The sequence below is a fragment of the Peromyscus leucopus genome, chromosome 19 (genome assembly GCF_004664715.2).
Source record: "Peromyscus leucopus breed LL Stock chromosome 19, UCI_PerLeu_2.1, whole genome shotgun sequence".
In the NCBI taxonomy this organism is placed as follows: Eukaryota; Metazoa; Chordata; class Mammalia; order Rodentia; family Cricetidae; genus Peromyscus; species Peromyscus leucopus.
Window position 1 is genome coordinate 76,159,454 of NC_051079.1, and position 11,865 is coordinate 76,171,318.

An 11,865-nucleotide genomic window follows, 5' to 3' on the forward strand; every position below is an offset into this window, starting at 1 on the left:
TAACTATAGCCACTTTATTGTAACTTCATTTGTTTCCACCAGGTGATCCTGGTACTCCGAACTTAGTAGGCTACACACAGCCATTAAGACAGTCAGCAGATCATTTTGTGCCATGCCTGGACTACTTCTTACCTGACATGCTAATAGTGTTTGAGAAAGCCCATGTCCATTCTTGTTGCCATTGTACACCTTTGTTTAGCTTGGCATACAAACCCCTTATTTCTGCCTTAGGCATGGGCATTCTTTTGTTTGCTGCCACCCAAGTGATGCTTCTGCCCATAAGTCCATAATTACTGACATTTTGTGCAACCCTAGGAGTCTTTGTCCCTCACTACTTTCTATTTTGGTGACTCATTCCTTTTTTTTTTTTTTTTTTTTTTTTTTTTTTTGATTTTTCGAGACAGGGTTTCTCTGTGTAGCTTTCCTCCTTTCCTGGAACTCACTTTGGAGACCAGGCTGGCCTTGAACTCACAGAGATCCGCCTGCCTCTGCCTCCCGAGTGCTGGGATTAAAGGTGTGCGCCACCACCGCCCGGCTGGTGACTCATTCTTGTTCACTGCATTTTTTCTACTACATCTTGGTTCCCGGGCCAAACCTAAAGTAAATTTAAAAATACCCAGTTTCCCTTCTTACTGGGACATATATTGCTTCCTTCATTTGTTCTTCCTTTCCACCAGGTATTGGGCATAAGGGTTGGCAAAGAGGATTCAGCCAAAGGTTTCTGGAAGGAGCTCATTTCATGAGTTAAAAATAACCTAGGTTTACTAGAACAGCTGGAGAATTGACAGAGATTAGGTTCATGGCTGAAGGGGAAACTGGACTCAGGGATGAAGTTACCATGGGAGTTTGAGATAAAGGAGACCTAATGGAAAGACAGAGCTCTGGTGTAATGAGCTGAGGTGCACACCTCAAAACAGCCCCAGACAGAGATGAGTGGAGTCTCTTGGTCTCTAAGAATGACAGATGGAAAGTCAGGAGTTATTGTATTTGTCACACAACTGCAGCTTCACCAGCTTTGAATTAAAGCATTCTGTTGCTCCTAAGAGGCTGTGGTTTTCACAGTTTGAACTCTGTATCATGTCCCCTTGGTACTATAGAGAAATAAAACTCTAAGGAAAACTAGATCTTAGATACCTGAATGGGAAGAATGATACTGTCACTTATTAATGTGTGATCATAAACGTTGTCTTTGGCTTTTTCATTCTCCTCTTGTATAAGTAGGAGTTAATAACAGGTTCCTTATGGCATCACAGAGATTAAATGAAAGATTAAAAGATTTCTTTGCAATGTGTATTTACTGTAAGCCATAGCTATTATGAAAAAAATAAATAATTTTAAAATGACTTTTTAAAAATGTGGTGCTAGGGATCAAGCCCAGGGCCTTTCACATAAGCTAGGAAAGTGCTCTGTCACCAAGTCATTCCTCAGGCCTTCAAGATGATTACTTTTATGAATTTAATAATCATTCCATAACCTTAATATACTGGTACTTCACCACTGAATTGTTTTTTTTTTTTTTTTTTTTTTTTTTTTTTTTTTTTTTTTTTTTCTCGAGACAGGGTTTCTCTGTGTAGCTTTGCGCCTTTCCTGGAGCTCACTTGGTAGCCCAGGCTGGCCTCGAACTCACAAAGATCCGCCTGCCTCTGCCTCCCGAGTGCTGGGATTAAAGGCGTGCGCCACCACGCCCGGCTTTCACCACTGAATTGTATATGTTTTATCTACACATTTTTCATTAATAGTTAGCCAAGCTGAACAAACTGGCCATTAAAACATGAAACACCGATTCTAACTACAAAAGAAGTACAATAAGCCTTCATCTGTGCGTTTTGCATTCCTATGTTCAAGTGAAGCATTTATATAATTATTCTCTTAATAAAAACTCGGGAGTCTATCAGGGTAAAAACTTTATTGATCAGAGAAGCGGCCAGTGACCTCCCCCCTCTCTCCTTCTGTGATCCAAAAAGAGTCAAGACCCTCTCTAAGCCCTGACCCACTACTTCCTGTGTCTATCTGTCCTCAGTCCTTCAAAATCTCTATGGTTAATTCTGATCAGCTAGTGGCTAGCTCTGCCTTCTGATTCAAAATAAACTTTATTGTTAGTCTCAGGAGCATCAAAATGCAATCAAAATATCACACAACATTCTCCCCCCCCCTTTTTTTTTGGTTTTTCTAGACAGGGTTTCTCTGTGTAGCTTTGTGCCTTTTCTGGAACTCCCTTTGTAGCCCAGGCTGGCCTTGAACTCACAGAGATCCGCCTGCTTCTGCCTCCCGAGTGCTGGGATTAAAGGCGTGCACCACCACCGCCTGGCAACATTTCCCTCTTTTTGTCTAAATAAAAAGGGAAGGTTTTAACTCTGATATAGGAAAACTATATACAATAAGAATAATTGGCCGGGCGTTGGTGGCGCACGCCTTTAATCCCAGCACTCGGGAGGCAGAGCCAGGCGGATCTCTGTGAGTTCAAGGCCAGCCTGGGCTACCAAGTGAGCTCCAGGAAAGGCGCAAAGCTACACAGAGAAACCCTGTCTCAAAAAAAAAAAAAACCAAAAAAAAAAGAATAATTATCAGGCAAGAATTACATTCACAATGTCTAGTCCATTTGCATTTGGCAAATTTAGAGAAAATGCTCCATTATCTATTGGTGAGTTCAAAGTTTTGTACCTAATTCACTTTCTATCCTTACTTGTATTACCAACCAAAAACTATCCTTGTATGTCTTTCAACCTTATACATTTTACACCTCTTTTGTGAGTTTCTTTTCTGAATTTGATAACAAGGAAAACTATAACTATGTAGTCTTCAACTCTATCAGAGACCTGAGAAGGATATATTACTTGAGTAAACAGAAAGTGTAGAGCAAACAACTTCCAAGACTATAAAAATGACAGAAACAGTTGATACCCAAGGATCTTCTGCAATGTTGGGGCATCCATCTTCAGCCTACAGGCCTAGAATACCTGACAGACTTTTCTGTAAAGCAGGAATTTTGAAGGACTATCCTGCCTTGTCTTGGTGAAGTTCAGCAGTCACTTTCTTTTGTGTCTTGCTTGTTCAATTTGGACAGCATACTGTCAGCAGCTGAGGCAAGGGCAGTTTGCTGCCCAGTGGCTAACTTTTGCCACAGAGAAAGAAAACTCCATATGGAGTTTCTTTGATACCCATCATTTTCTCTGAAGTAGACTGGTGCTGCCAGGAGCAGATATGTTTCATTGTCATGAAAAGCTTTATGTTATTAAAACATCTTGAATGCTATATTCTGTAGATCTCTGAAGTGTTTGAAGACCACCCATCTACCTAAAATATATCTTTGTTTGATCTAGAAAACATACCTAACATGACTACAAATTTGACTGTAATAGTTGACTATTTATTTCATTAGCATGCATTTCTTTATTATCCTAAATAGTTTGTAATCATAACTTTCAAAGACTAGGAATTTACATTACTTTGTTAAAAGAGCTGCATAGGTACAATACCTTAAATAAGAATAGAAACATATGTACAGTATGTTCTAACAAAAATAACCTTTAATTTGTATCAATATACAAAAATATCTTAAATAAGAGTAGAAACATATATACCGTATAACAAAAATAACAAAACAAAAAAATTTGTATCAATACCATTGTAAAATATTTAAGACTAGTAGTTGCTTTTTTAGTTTAAAAGTAGACTCAATAATCTACCCTTTTATCCTATCATTTCTATACCCCCCTTTTTTTTTCAGAACGAATCTAATCTCCCTTGTTCAGCTTTTTTCTTGACCATTACCAATACCAACCCCCTTACATGAGGACAAATATTTATAACCCATTAAATGACCAAAAACCACCCGCCCTACCTCTTGGGAATATGGAGGTCATATTTTCTAGATTGCTTCCTGTTGTCTGGGGGTGGGGGTGGCATCTCTAGGGGATCCCGAGAAAACTGAGATAACTGTCAAGTCCTGGAAGAGCTAGCTGTATCATTTGTTGCCAGTCTCTGTGTAATGGGAAAGTGCAGGGCTTATCTGAAGTCTGGGCTGGAGTAGTGCATGAGGCTGGACCATCTCAGCTAGCTGCCTTGAAATTGTCCTGAACAGTTTGCAATCCAAAGATGTTCTTTGGGTGATGTTTGTCAGTTTAATGGAGTTAACACAATCCAGGTGGAATCCTTGTTGTGGGGCCCCATCATCCTTTTGGAGACTTCAAAGGTCGCTGTTATGTATGGTCATGGTTCACTGAAGAAAACATTTTAAATGTCATATGCAGCAGATATCAGAGAGGTTCAGGACCACAATTTGTTAAGTACATCTGGAATACATAAACTTCATTCCTAGTTACCTGATTGAGACTCAAGACCGAAATTACATACAGGAAACTAGATGAAGCCTATTTCTAGAATTAGTTAGAACTCTATATGACTATTAATATCACAACAAAAAGTTAAATATATATATGTATATAAACTATAAATTTTGAGATAATATTTATAGCTTAAGAAAGCTTTAAAGAATCAAAATTAAACAAAGGACTATGAGGCTAGTGGCAACAGAATAGTCTCTTAATTTTTTTCTGTCCCATAGCAGGTGGCTCTGTCTGACATGAGACAGAGAAAAATCTGCTTGTGTTTAGAGAAGGAGAGAGCCACGCTCCAACTCCAAAGCCAGCTTTAATTTTTAATTGAACTGAGACTACAAAAAGACCATTTGCCTTGTATGTCTGTAGAGAAGAGCAGAAAGAAACATTTGGGAAAATTTATGAAATCTTATCCTGTTGGAAAAATGCTATTCTATTAGCCAAGTCACTCCTTCTCTTGGGACATTTTTTCTCAGTGATTCTCCCCCCCCTTTTTGTTTTTGTTTTTTTTTTTTTTGAGATAGGGTTTCTCTGTGTTGTTTTGGTGCCTGTCCTGGATCTAGCTCTGTAGACCAGGCTGGCCTCCCGAGTGCTGGGATTAAAGGCGTGTGCCACCACTGCCCTGACGGTTCTCCCTTCTTCTTCAGATGTTTCATTTGTCCTGTGGTCTTCAGATTCCTTAGTTGGATGCTTTTATTCTCCTGGAAAGACAGAAACAGGACCCTGACCCTGCCTTAACTTTGGGGGATTTCCTTTTTTGCAGGTTATAGCTGATCAAGTGAAAGGAATTGTTCATCTTATAAGCTAGTTTAGATTGAATGGCCATGCTGTTTGATGAACTATCACCTCTTCTAATCAAGAAGACTCTCCTATTTGAATCTAATCTTTATCAATTTTGTAGGCATCCATAGCTTTTCTTCTTCCGTGGAAACAAAAGGAAAACCTTTTCCCAATCATAATGCATATCCTAGTTTCCATTCTGAGGTCAACACATCTTTGAATTATATAGGCTGATTTAATTCAGCAGTTTTTTCTATTATCCATCGTCTCTCCGCAGCTGTCATTCCTTTCTCATTTGCATTTTAAAAATTAAAGTTAATAAAGCATTGTGCAATCTGTCTCTGGGGGTCTTTATTACCTGTTTCTGTTTATTAAACATATCTTTTAATGTGCATTTAGATACTTCTATAACTGCTTGTCCTGTAGGATTGTGCGGTATACCTGTAATATGCTTTATGTTGTAATATGCAAAAAACTGTTTCAGTACTAGAGACATATGCTCGAGAATTGTCAGTCTTAATTTGTATTATTCACATAATGACCATAACTGGTGGTCATTATTGGATGGTAATTGGATAAACTAAGGTTGGTTTTCTAATAACCTTGAGCGCTCCTCTTCAGTTTCATATTGTGAAGGTGCAGTAGCTTCTGCTCTAAACTTCTCTGTCAGTGTTTGAATATTTTTCTTAGTTTCATTAATATGTCTTCCTAAGGATTGCATTTGATCAGTCAATTTTTTTGTGTTTGTCATTGATATCAAACAACATTTTTAGGGATAAAACATGAATTACCAAACTGATAATGATTATACTTCACATTATGTCAATCCCAGTTAAGTTGATTATCCCTTCATTTAATTGTTCCATTTTCAAACCATCCGTTGTGGAACCATACATCGACCTAACTCCCTACATCATAACATTGTTTCCCATTTCTAACATGGGAAAACCTTTTTTTTATTAAAAAAAAAAAAAAAAAAAAACTAATTCCAATTCCCATCCTTAAGAATCCCCCCCCCCCAAAAAAAAAAAGAATTCCCAGTTACCTCACCAGATTTGCCCATGATGACAGTCAAGTGTGAGGCTGACTCTCGCTTTGTAGCAAGGCTGGGCAGAGAACACAGGCGATGCACAGCCTGCCTGAGGGCAGCTGCAGCTGCTGGCATGCATGTAGCTGGGAGCTGAATGTGTGGTGGTGGCAGTAACAAGAGAAGCCCAAGCGGGTTTTGGGAGTTGAGGTGGCTGACCTAGTATGGCAGCCCCCCTGAGGAAGGGGCCCAGTGGAAGCCCACAACCCGGGGACAGAGGGAGCTAGCTGCCTGATAAGCAGACACCGGGATGTGTGGAAGAAGCATGGGTGGCTGAGACTGAAATCACGGGGCTGCCTGAAGGCAGAGCTGGCTGGCAGTGGGCATCTCACTGGTGGCGACCGCATTTGGAGCCCGGGTGCCTGCGGAGTTTAGGGCCACGAATGGGTGGCAGCTGGAGGCTGCAACAGGAAAATCCCAGACTTGCTTAGAAGGCTTGGGGTGAGGGAGGAAATGGCAGCAGCTGTGGGGGCTCCAGCAGCGGCCAAAACTGGAGCAAGTGGTTAGTTACACTGTGATTTCATGCCCCGAGTTGGATGCCAGATAAAGTGCTTATCTAATTATTCTTTTTTCAATAAAATCTCAGGAGTCTATTTTGGTAAAAACTTGATTGATCAGAGAAGTAGGAGGGAAGTGACCACTGACCTCCTCTCTCTCTCTCCTTCCTTAAATCAAAAAAGGTCAAGATCCTCTCTAAGCCCCACCCTACTACTTCCTGTGTCTATCTGTCCTCAGTCCTCCAAAACCTCTATAATTAATTTTGGTCGGCTAGTAGTTAGCTTTGCCCTCTGATTCAAAACAAACTTTATTGTCAATCTCAGGAGCATCAGAATGCAAACAAAATATCACACAACATTCAACAATTTCAAAAAAAAAAAAAATTCAGAAACATTGCATCATGGACTCTAGTCATATGGAACTGTAAGCCCAGCTAAATATTTTTTTTCATAAGTTTCTTTGGTCATGGTATTTTGTCACAGCAATAGAAAAGTAACTAATACACCTTCTTCTAGGATCCATAGGCCCCTACACATGTGTATTCACGCACACAAAAATAATAAAATAGTGAATTTAAAAAGGTGATAGAGTGGATGAATATAATCAAAGTATATTAAAAGCTTAGATAGATAAATACAAAGTACAATGACATAAATGTTTGCAAATGTTATAATGAAACCCACTACTGAGCCTACTAGCTAAAAATTTGATAAAATGTTCTAATGGATTGTTTTATAAATGCAATTATTGAAAACATAAAAGAGTTGAAATATGGACATGTATCTGATCCACAAGCATAAGTGAGAGAGAGAGAGAGAGAGAGAGAGAGAGAGAGAGAGAGAGAGCGAGCCAGCCAATTGTAATGACATGAGACATTTGAAGATAAAAGTCCACCGCCAGTGACACACCTCCTCCAAAAGGCTACACCTCCTGATTTTCCCCCAACAGTTCTACTAACTGGAGACCAAACATTCAAATATATTCGCCTGTGGGGTCATTCTCATTTAAACCACCACAGTCGTCCTGCATGAGTCAGACTTTTCATCACTGAAATGAAAAACAGACACACAACTCAGGTAGGGTCTATTTGGGGTCATGGTTTCTCGGGTTTCAGTTAGTGGTTAACTGATTCTATTTTTCTCAACTTTTAGTCCACTGGGTCTGAGGCAAAGCTTAACATCATGGCAGAGGAAGTATGTAGATGAGGAGGATGCCCACTACATAGCAGGCAGGAAATACATAGGAACATAGTAGAACTACAGGAATAGAGCAGATAGAAAGAATGGGATCAGATCATGCCCTTGACCTACTTATAGTAAGGCCTCAGCTCTGGAAATTTCCACTACTTCCTCAAATGGTGCTGCGAGCTGGAGACCCACCACTCAAGACAGGAGACTATAGGGGACATTTCTCATTCAAAGTGTAATGCCTCCACTATTTCACATCATTATTAAAGTTATATTCAAAGCTGGGATTGTTGCTTAGTGGTAGAACACTTACCTATTATGCATGAGGTCCTGAGTTTGATTTACAGCAATGCAACACACACACACACACACACACACACACACACACACACACACACTCGAACATAAAACTGCATTCTTAGTGACTGTAGTTTATTAATAGATTTTTCATGCCATGTAAAAAGAATTCTTGTATATTTTTTCTATTATCACTTAGACTCAATTTTTATTTTATTTATTGACTTATTTATTACTTATTCATGTATGTGTGTGTGTGGGGGGGTGTATGTATGATGTCCACAGAGGCCAGAAAGAAGGCAGTTAAGGATGTTTCTGAGCTGCCATGTAGGCACTCAGAAAGAACCAGGATCCTCTGCAAGAGCAGCAAGTGATCTTAACCACTCAGCCCCTTCTCTAGTCCCACTTTGATAATATTTTGTAACAACTTGGGATAGCTAATTAGTTGTTCTTTGTAGCTTATCCTATAATATTTTTACTTTGCTTTTAAAAATATTATATAAAGCTCATTAAAATTAAAACAAGTGAGGTGTTACCTCAATGAATTTTAGGTATTTGCTCAATTCTGTGTTCTCATTAGTTAGTATGATGCATAAACTTTCATGCTTATACTATACTACACATCATAGTCTACTGGCTTCATTAACATTATGTGTTTCTGATGAAATATTACAACTTCAATCTTGTCTTGAATTTCTACTTATATGAAAAAATTCAAGCTATATATCTGATTAATGATACTGGTATAATTTCCTTGGTATTTAAACTCAGAAATGATCAAATAGAACATGAATAATCATACCTTGAATGGAGTTGTCAGTCACAGGTCAGTATTTCAGCAAGGAAAAGAGTAAAGAATTTATAGGTAAATGTAGTGGTATTCTAATTGTACTGAAATGTGATTTTGATTGTATGTTAATAAATAAAGCTGCCCGGGGGTCAGAGCTATTAGAGCCATAGCAAGAGAGTGGCGGTGGTGGCACATGCCATTAATCCCAGCACTTGGTAGAAGAGCTAGGTAGATCTCTGTGTGTTCAGGGATACAGCCAGCATTGGAGACATACGCCTTTAAGACCTAGAGGGCTGTACATACGGGCAGTGACGAGGAAGTCACGTGTTTGGGTTTACAACCAATGAGAAGGCAGAATGACTATGAAAACGACTTACACACAGGGAAATAGCTCTCTTTCGGGAAGCTGGGACCACTGCAGGAGGAAGGGTGAGATTTTAGCTCTGAGCTCTGACCTCTTGGCTTTCTCTTTTACATTGGTTCTGTGTTTCTTATTTAATAAGACGGTTGGTTACATCGACAGGTAAACTGTATTTCCTATAGGATAGAGATAAAAATCCATACAGTAATGGAGAGTCATCTTTAATAGATCTGTGGACGGATGGGGGCAGTTAACAGAAACATTATTACCACCTAGCAGGAACCATTGCACAAACTTCACTGAAGTCTAACCATAAACAAATTACCATTAACTATAGGCAATTTGGAGAATAAAGCATTGGCCATTAGCTGGATATTCAGAACAGGTTCCCAATTTAGGAAAAGAGGCACCTTATCCCTTGTAGGGGCCCTTTTTAGATATCACCTAAAATTGAATTTTTTTCCACTGCACTTGGAAATAAAACTGTGACCATCAAGACTTTAATTCCAATTGGAGCTTTGTGTCAGTGAAGAATTTCCAGCTACTATTCAGTAAAAACCTACTCAAATTTTGTAGCTGTGTTTGATGGACTGTTGTGCCAGTGGCTGAGTCCTTTGTATTGTGTTAGTAATGTGGAGGCAGGTATCTCTGAACCCCGCTTCTGCTTTACCATGTTGGTCCTGTCTTTAGGAAGGTTTGAATGCAGGCCTCAAGGAAGAAAGGAGTTCTCCTGTGACTTCCCACCTGCTCCTCTTGCTGTGAACATACCCTAGCAATGCTTCACGTAAGCAACAGTAAACAATGCACAGAATGAACTGAATATAGTTGTCTAATCCCAGATAGACTCAATCCACCTTCACACAGTGGACAGTAGCCGCAGCCAGCCCTCAGAAGTCCATATTCTGGCCCTACTGGACAAGTACCCTTCTCAGAGGCTGGGCTTCAACTGCACAGGGGCCCTCCTCCATGCTTCACTTTAGCTCACCAAGAGGATGGACATTCTACTCTCCACTGCTATTATATCGTTGGTGTTTGGTGTTCCCTTTTTAAAATCTTTTCTGTGCTTCTAAATGTAGCTGATAGTTTTTAGACCTTCATATTAAGTTTTCCCTAAAAATAACTCATGGAGTTCTGTCCTCAACCATAACAGTCGTAATAGAAGGAAAAGGATCAAAATGGCTCAATTATGAGTCACTCAAATAGTAGAGCTAGAACTTTCAAAATAATCATATTTGCTTAGAGTGCTATATGGCTGTAATTGGCCAGGCTTGGTGGCATACAGCTGTGATCTCACCATGCAAGAGGATGAGTCAGGAGGACTGCTGTAAACTTAAGCATAAACTCCAGCTTGAGCTGCATCCAGAGACCCTATCTCAAAACACCAAATCAAACAACGAACAAAACATATTTGATAAAGAGAGAGGTCATGGGAAAGTTCTCTCAAAATTGGCTGGATCCACATTTTTCTCTATCCTAATGTGAGTCTCATATTCTTCCTACTATCCCATTAATCTGAACTGGTTACTTTCGTATGGCAGCACCATATTTTCCTGATTATTATCACTTAATAGTAGATTGTGAAATTGTAAAGTATGAATCATCCAAATTTATTCCTTTTCAAATAATATTTGGGCTGATATGATTCTCTGACATTTCATATAAACCCTAAGATCATTTTCATCTTTTTCTGAAGAAAGGGTTGCTGTAATTTTGTAGATATTACTTTGAATATGCAGATGAATTTGGGAGTATTCCTATCTTAATTATATAAAGTTTTCCAATCTATGACACAAAATAGCAAGATGCCATTTAGGTCTTTCAAATTTCTTGCAGTGAAACTTTATACTTCCAAATATTTAACTTTTAGAGTTATTTTGTTAAGTTTTATAGTGGGACAGGCCCATAGGGTCACACAGACACAGACACACACACACAGAGACACACACACATACACACTCACATATAAATGTAAATTTAAAAAACATCTGAAATGGTCAGATGAGATTGTGTTGTATCTCATTGATAGTTTATTGTATGTCTGTTTTATGAAAGTAGAAGTAAAGTTGTTGTACTGATGTGTTGACCTCAGAAGAATCTTGCTGTTTCTAGTGCTAAGGAGCTCATGCAATATCCATGTATATAATGCTACTTATATTTTCTTCCATATAAATCTTTAGTTTTTTTAAAAAAAATTCCCAGTGAAATTAATTCATGTTATATATTACTATGGATATAGCTCAACTGTATGTAATTGCTTAAATATATCAGCAGAAGAAATATATCTGGGAAGATGGTTCCATGAGTAAATGGTGGCTGTATAATCAACCTTGAGCACCTGGGTTTGGATCCCCAGTACTCACATAAGGTGTTGGACAGTACAGTGAATAGCTACAATGCCAGGGTTGGGGATGTGGAGACAGGAGGGTGCCTGGATTGATGAGCTTCACATCAAGTGAGAGGTGCTGTCTCAAAACTAAGGTGGAGAGCTATGAAGAAAGATATTTGGGATTCAGCTGTGACCTCCACAG

At 39.0% G+C, this 11,865-nt stretch overlaps 1 pseudogene; it reads right to left on the reverse strand.

Annotated features, from left to right (window-relative positions):
• LOC114705156 overlaps positions 1-6,282 on the reverse strand; it is a 45,942-nt pseudogene extending 39,660 nt beyond the window's left edge.
• Between the last annotated feature and the right edge of the window lie 5,583 nt (positions 6,283-11,865).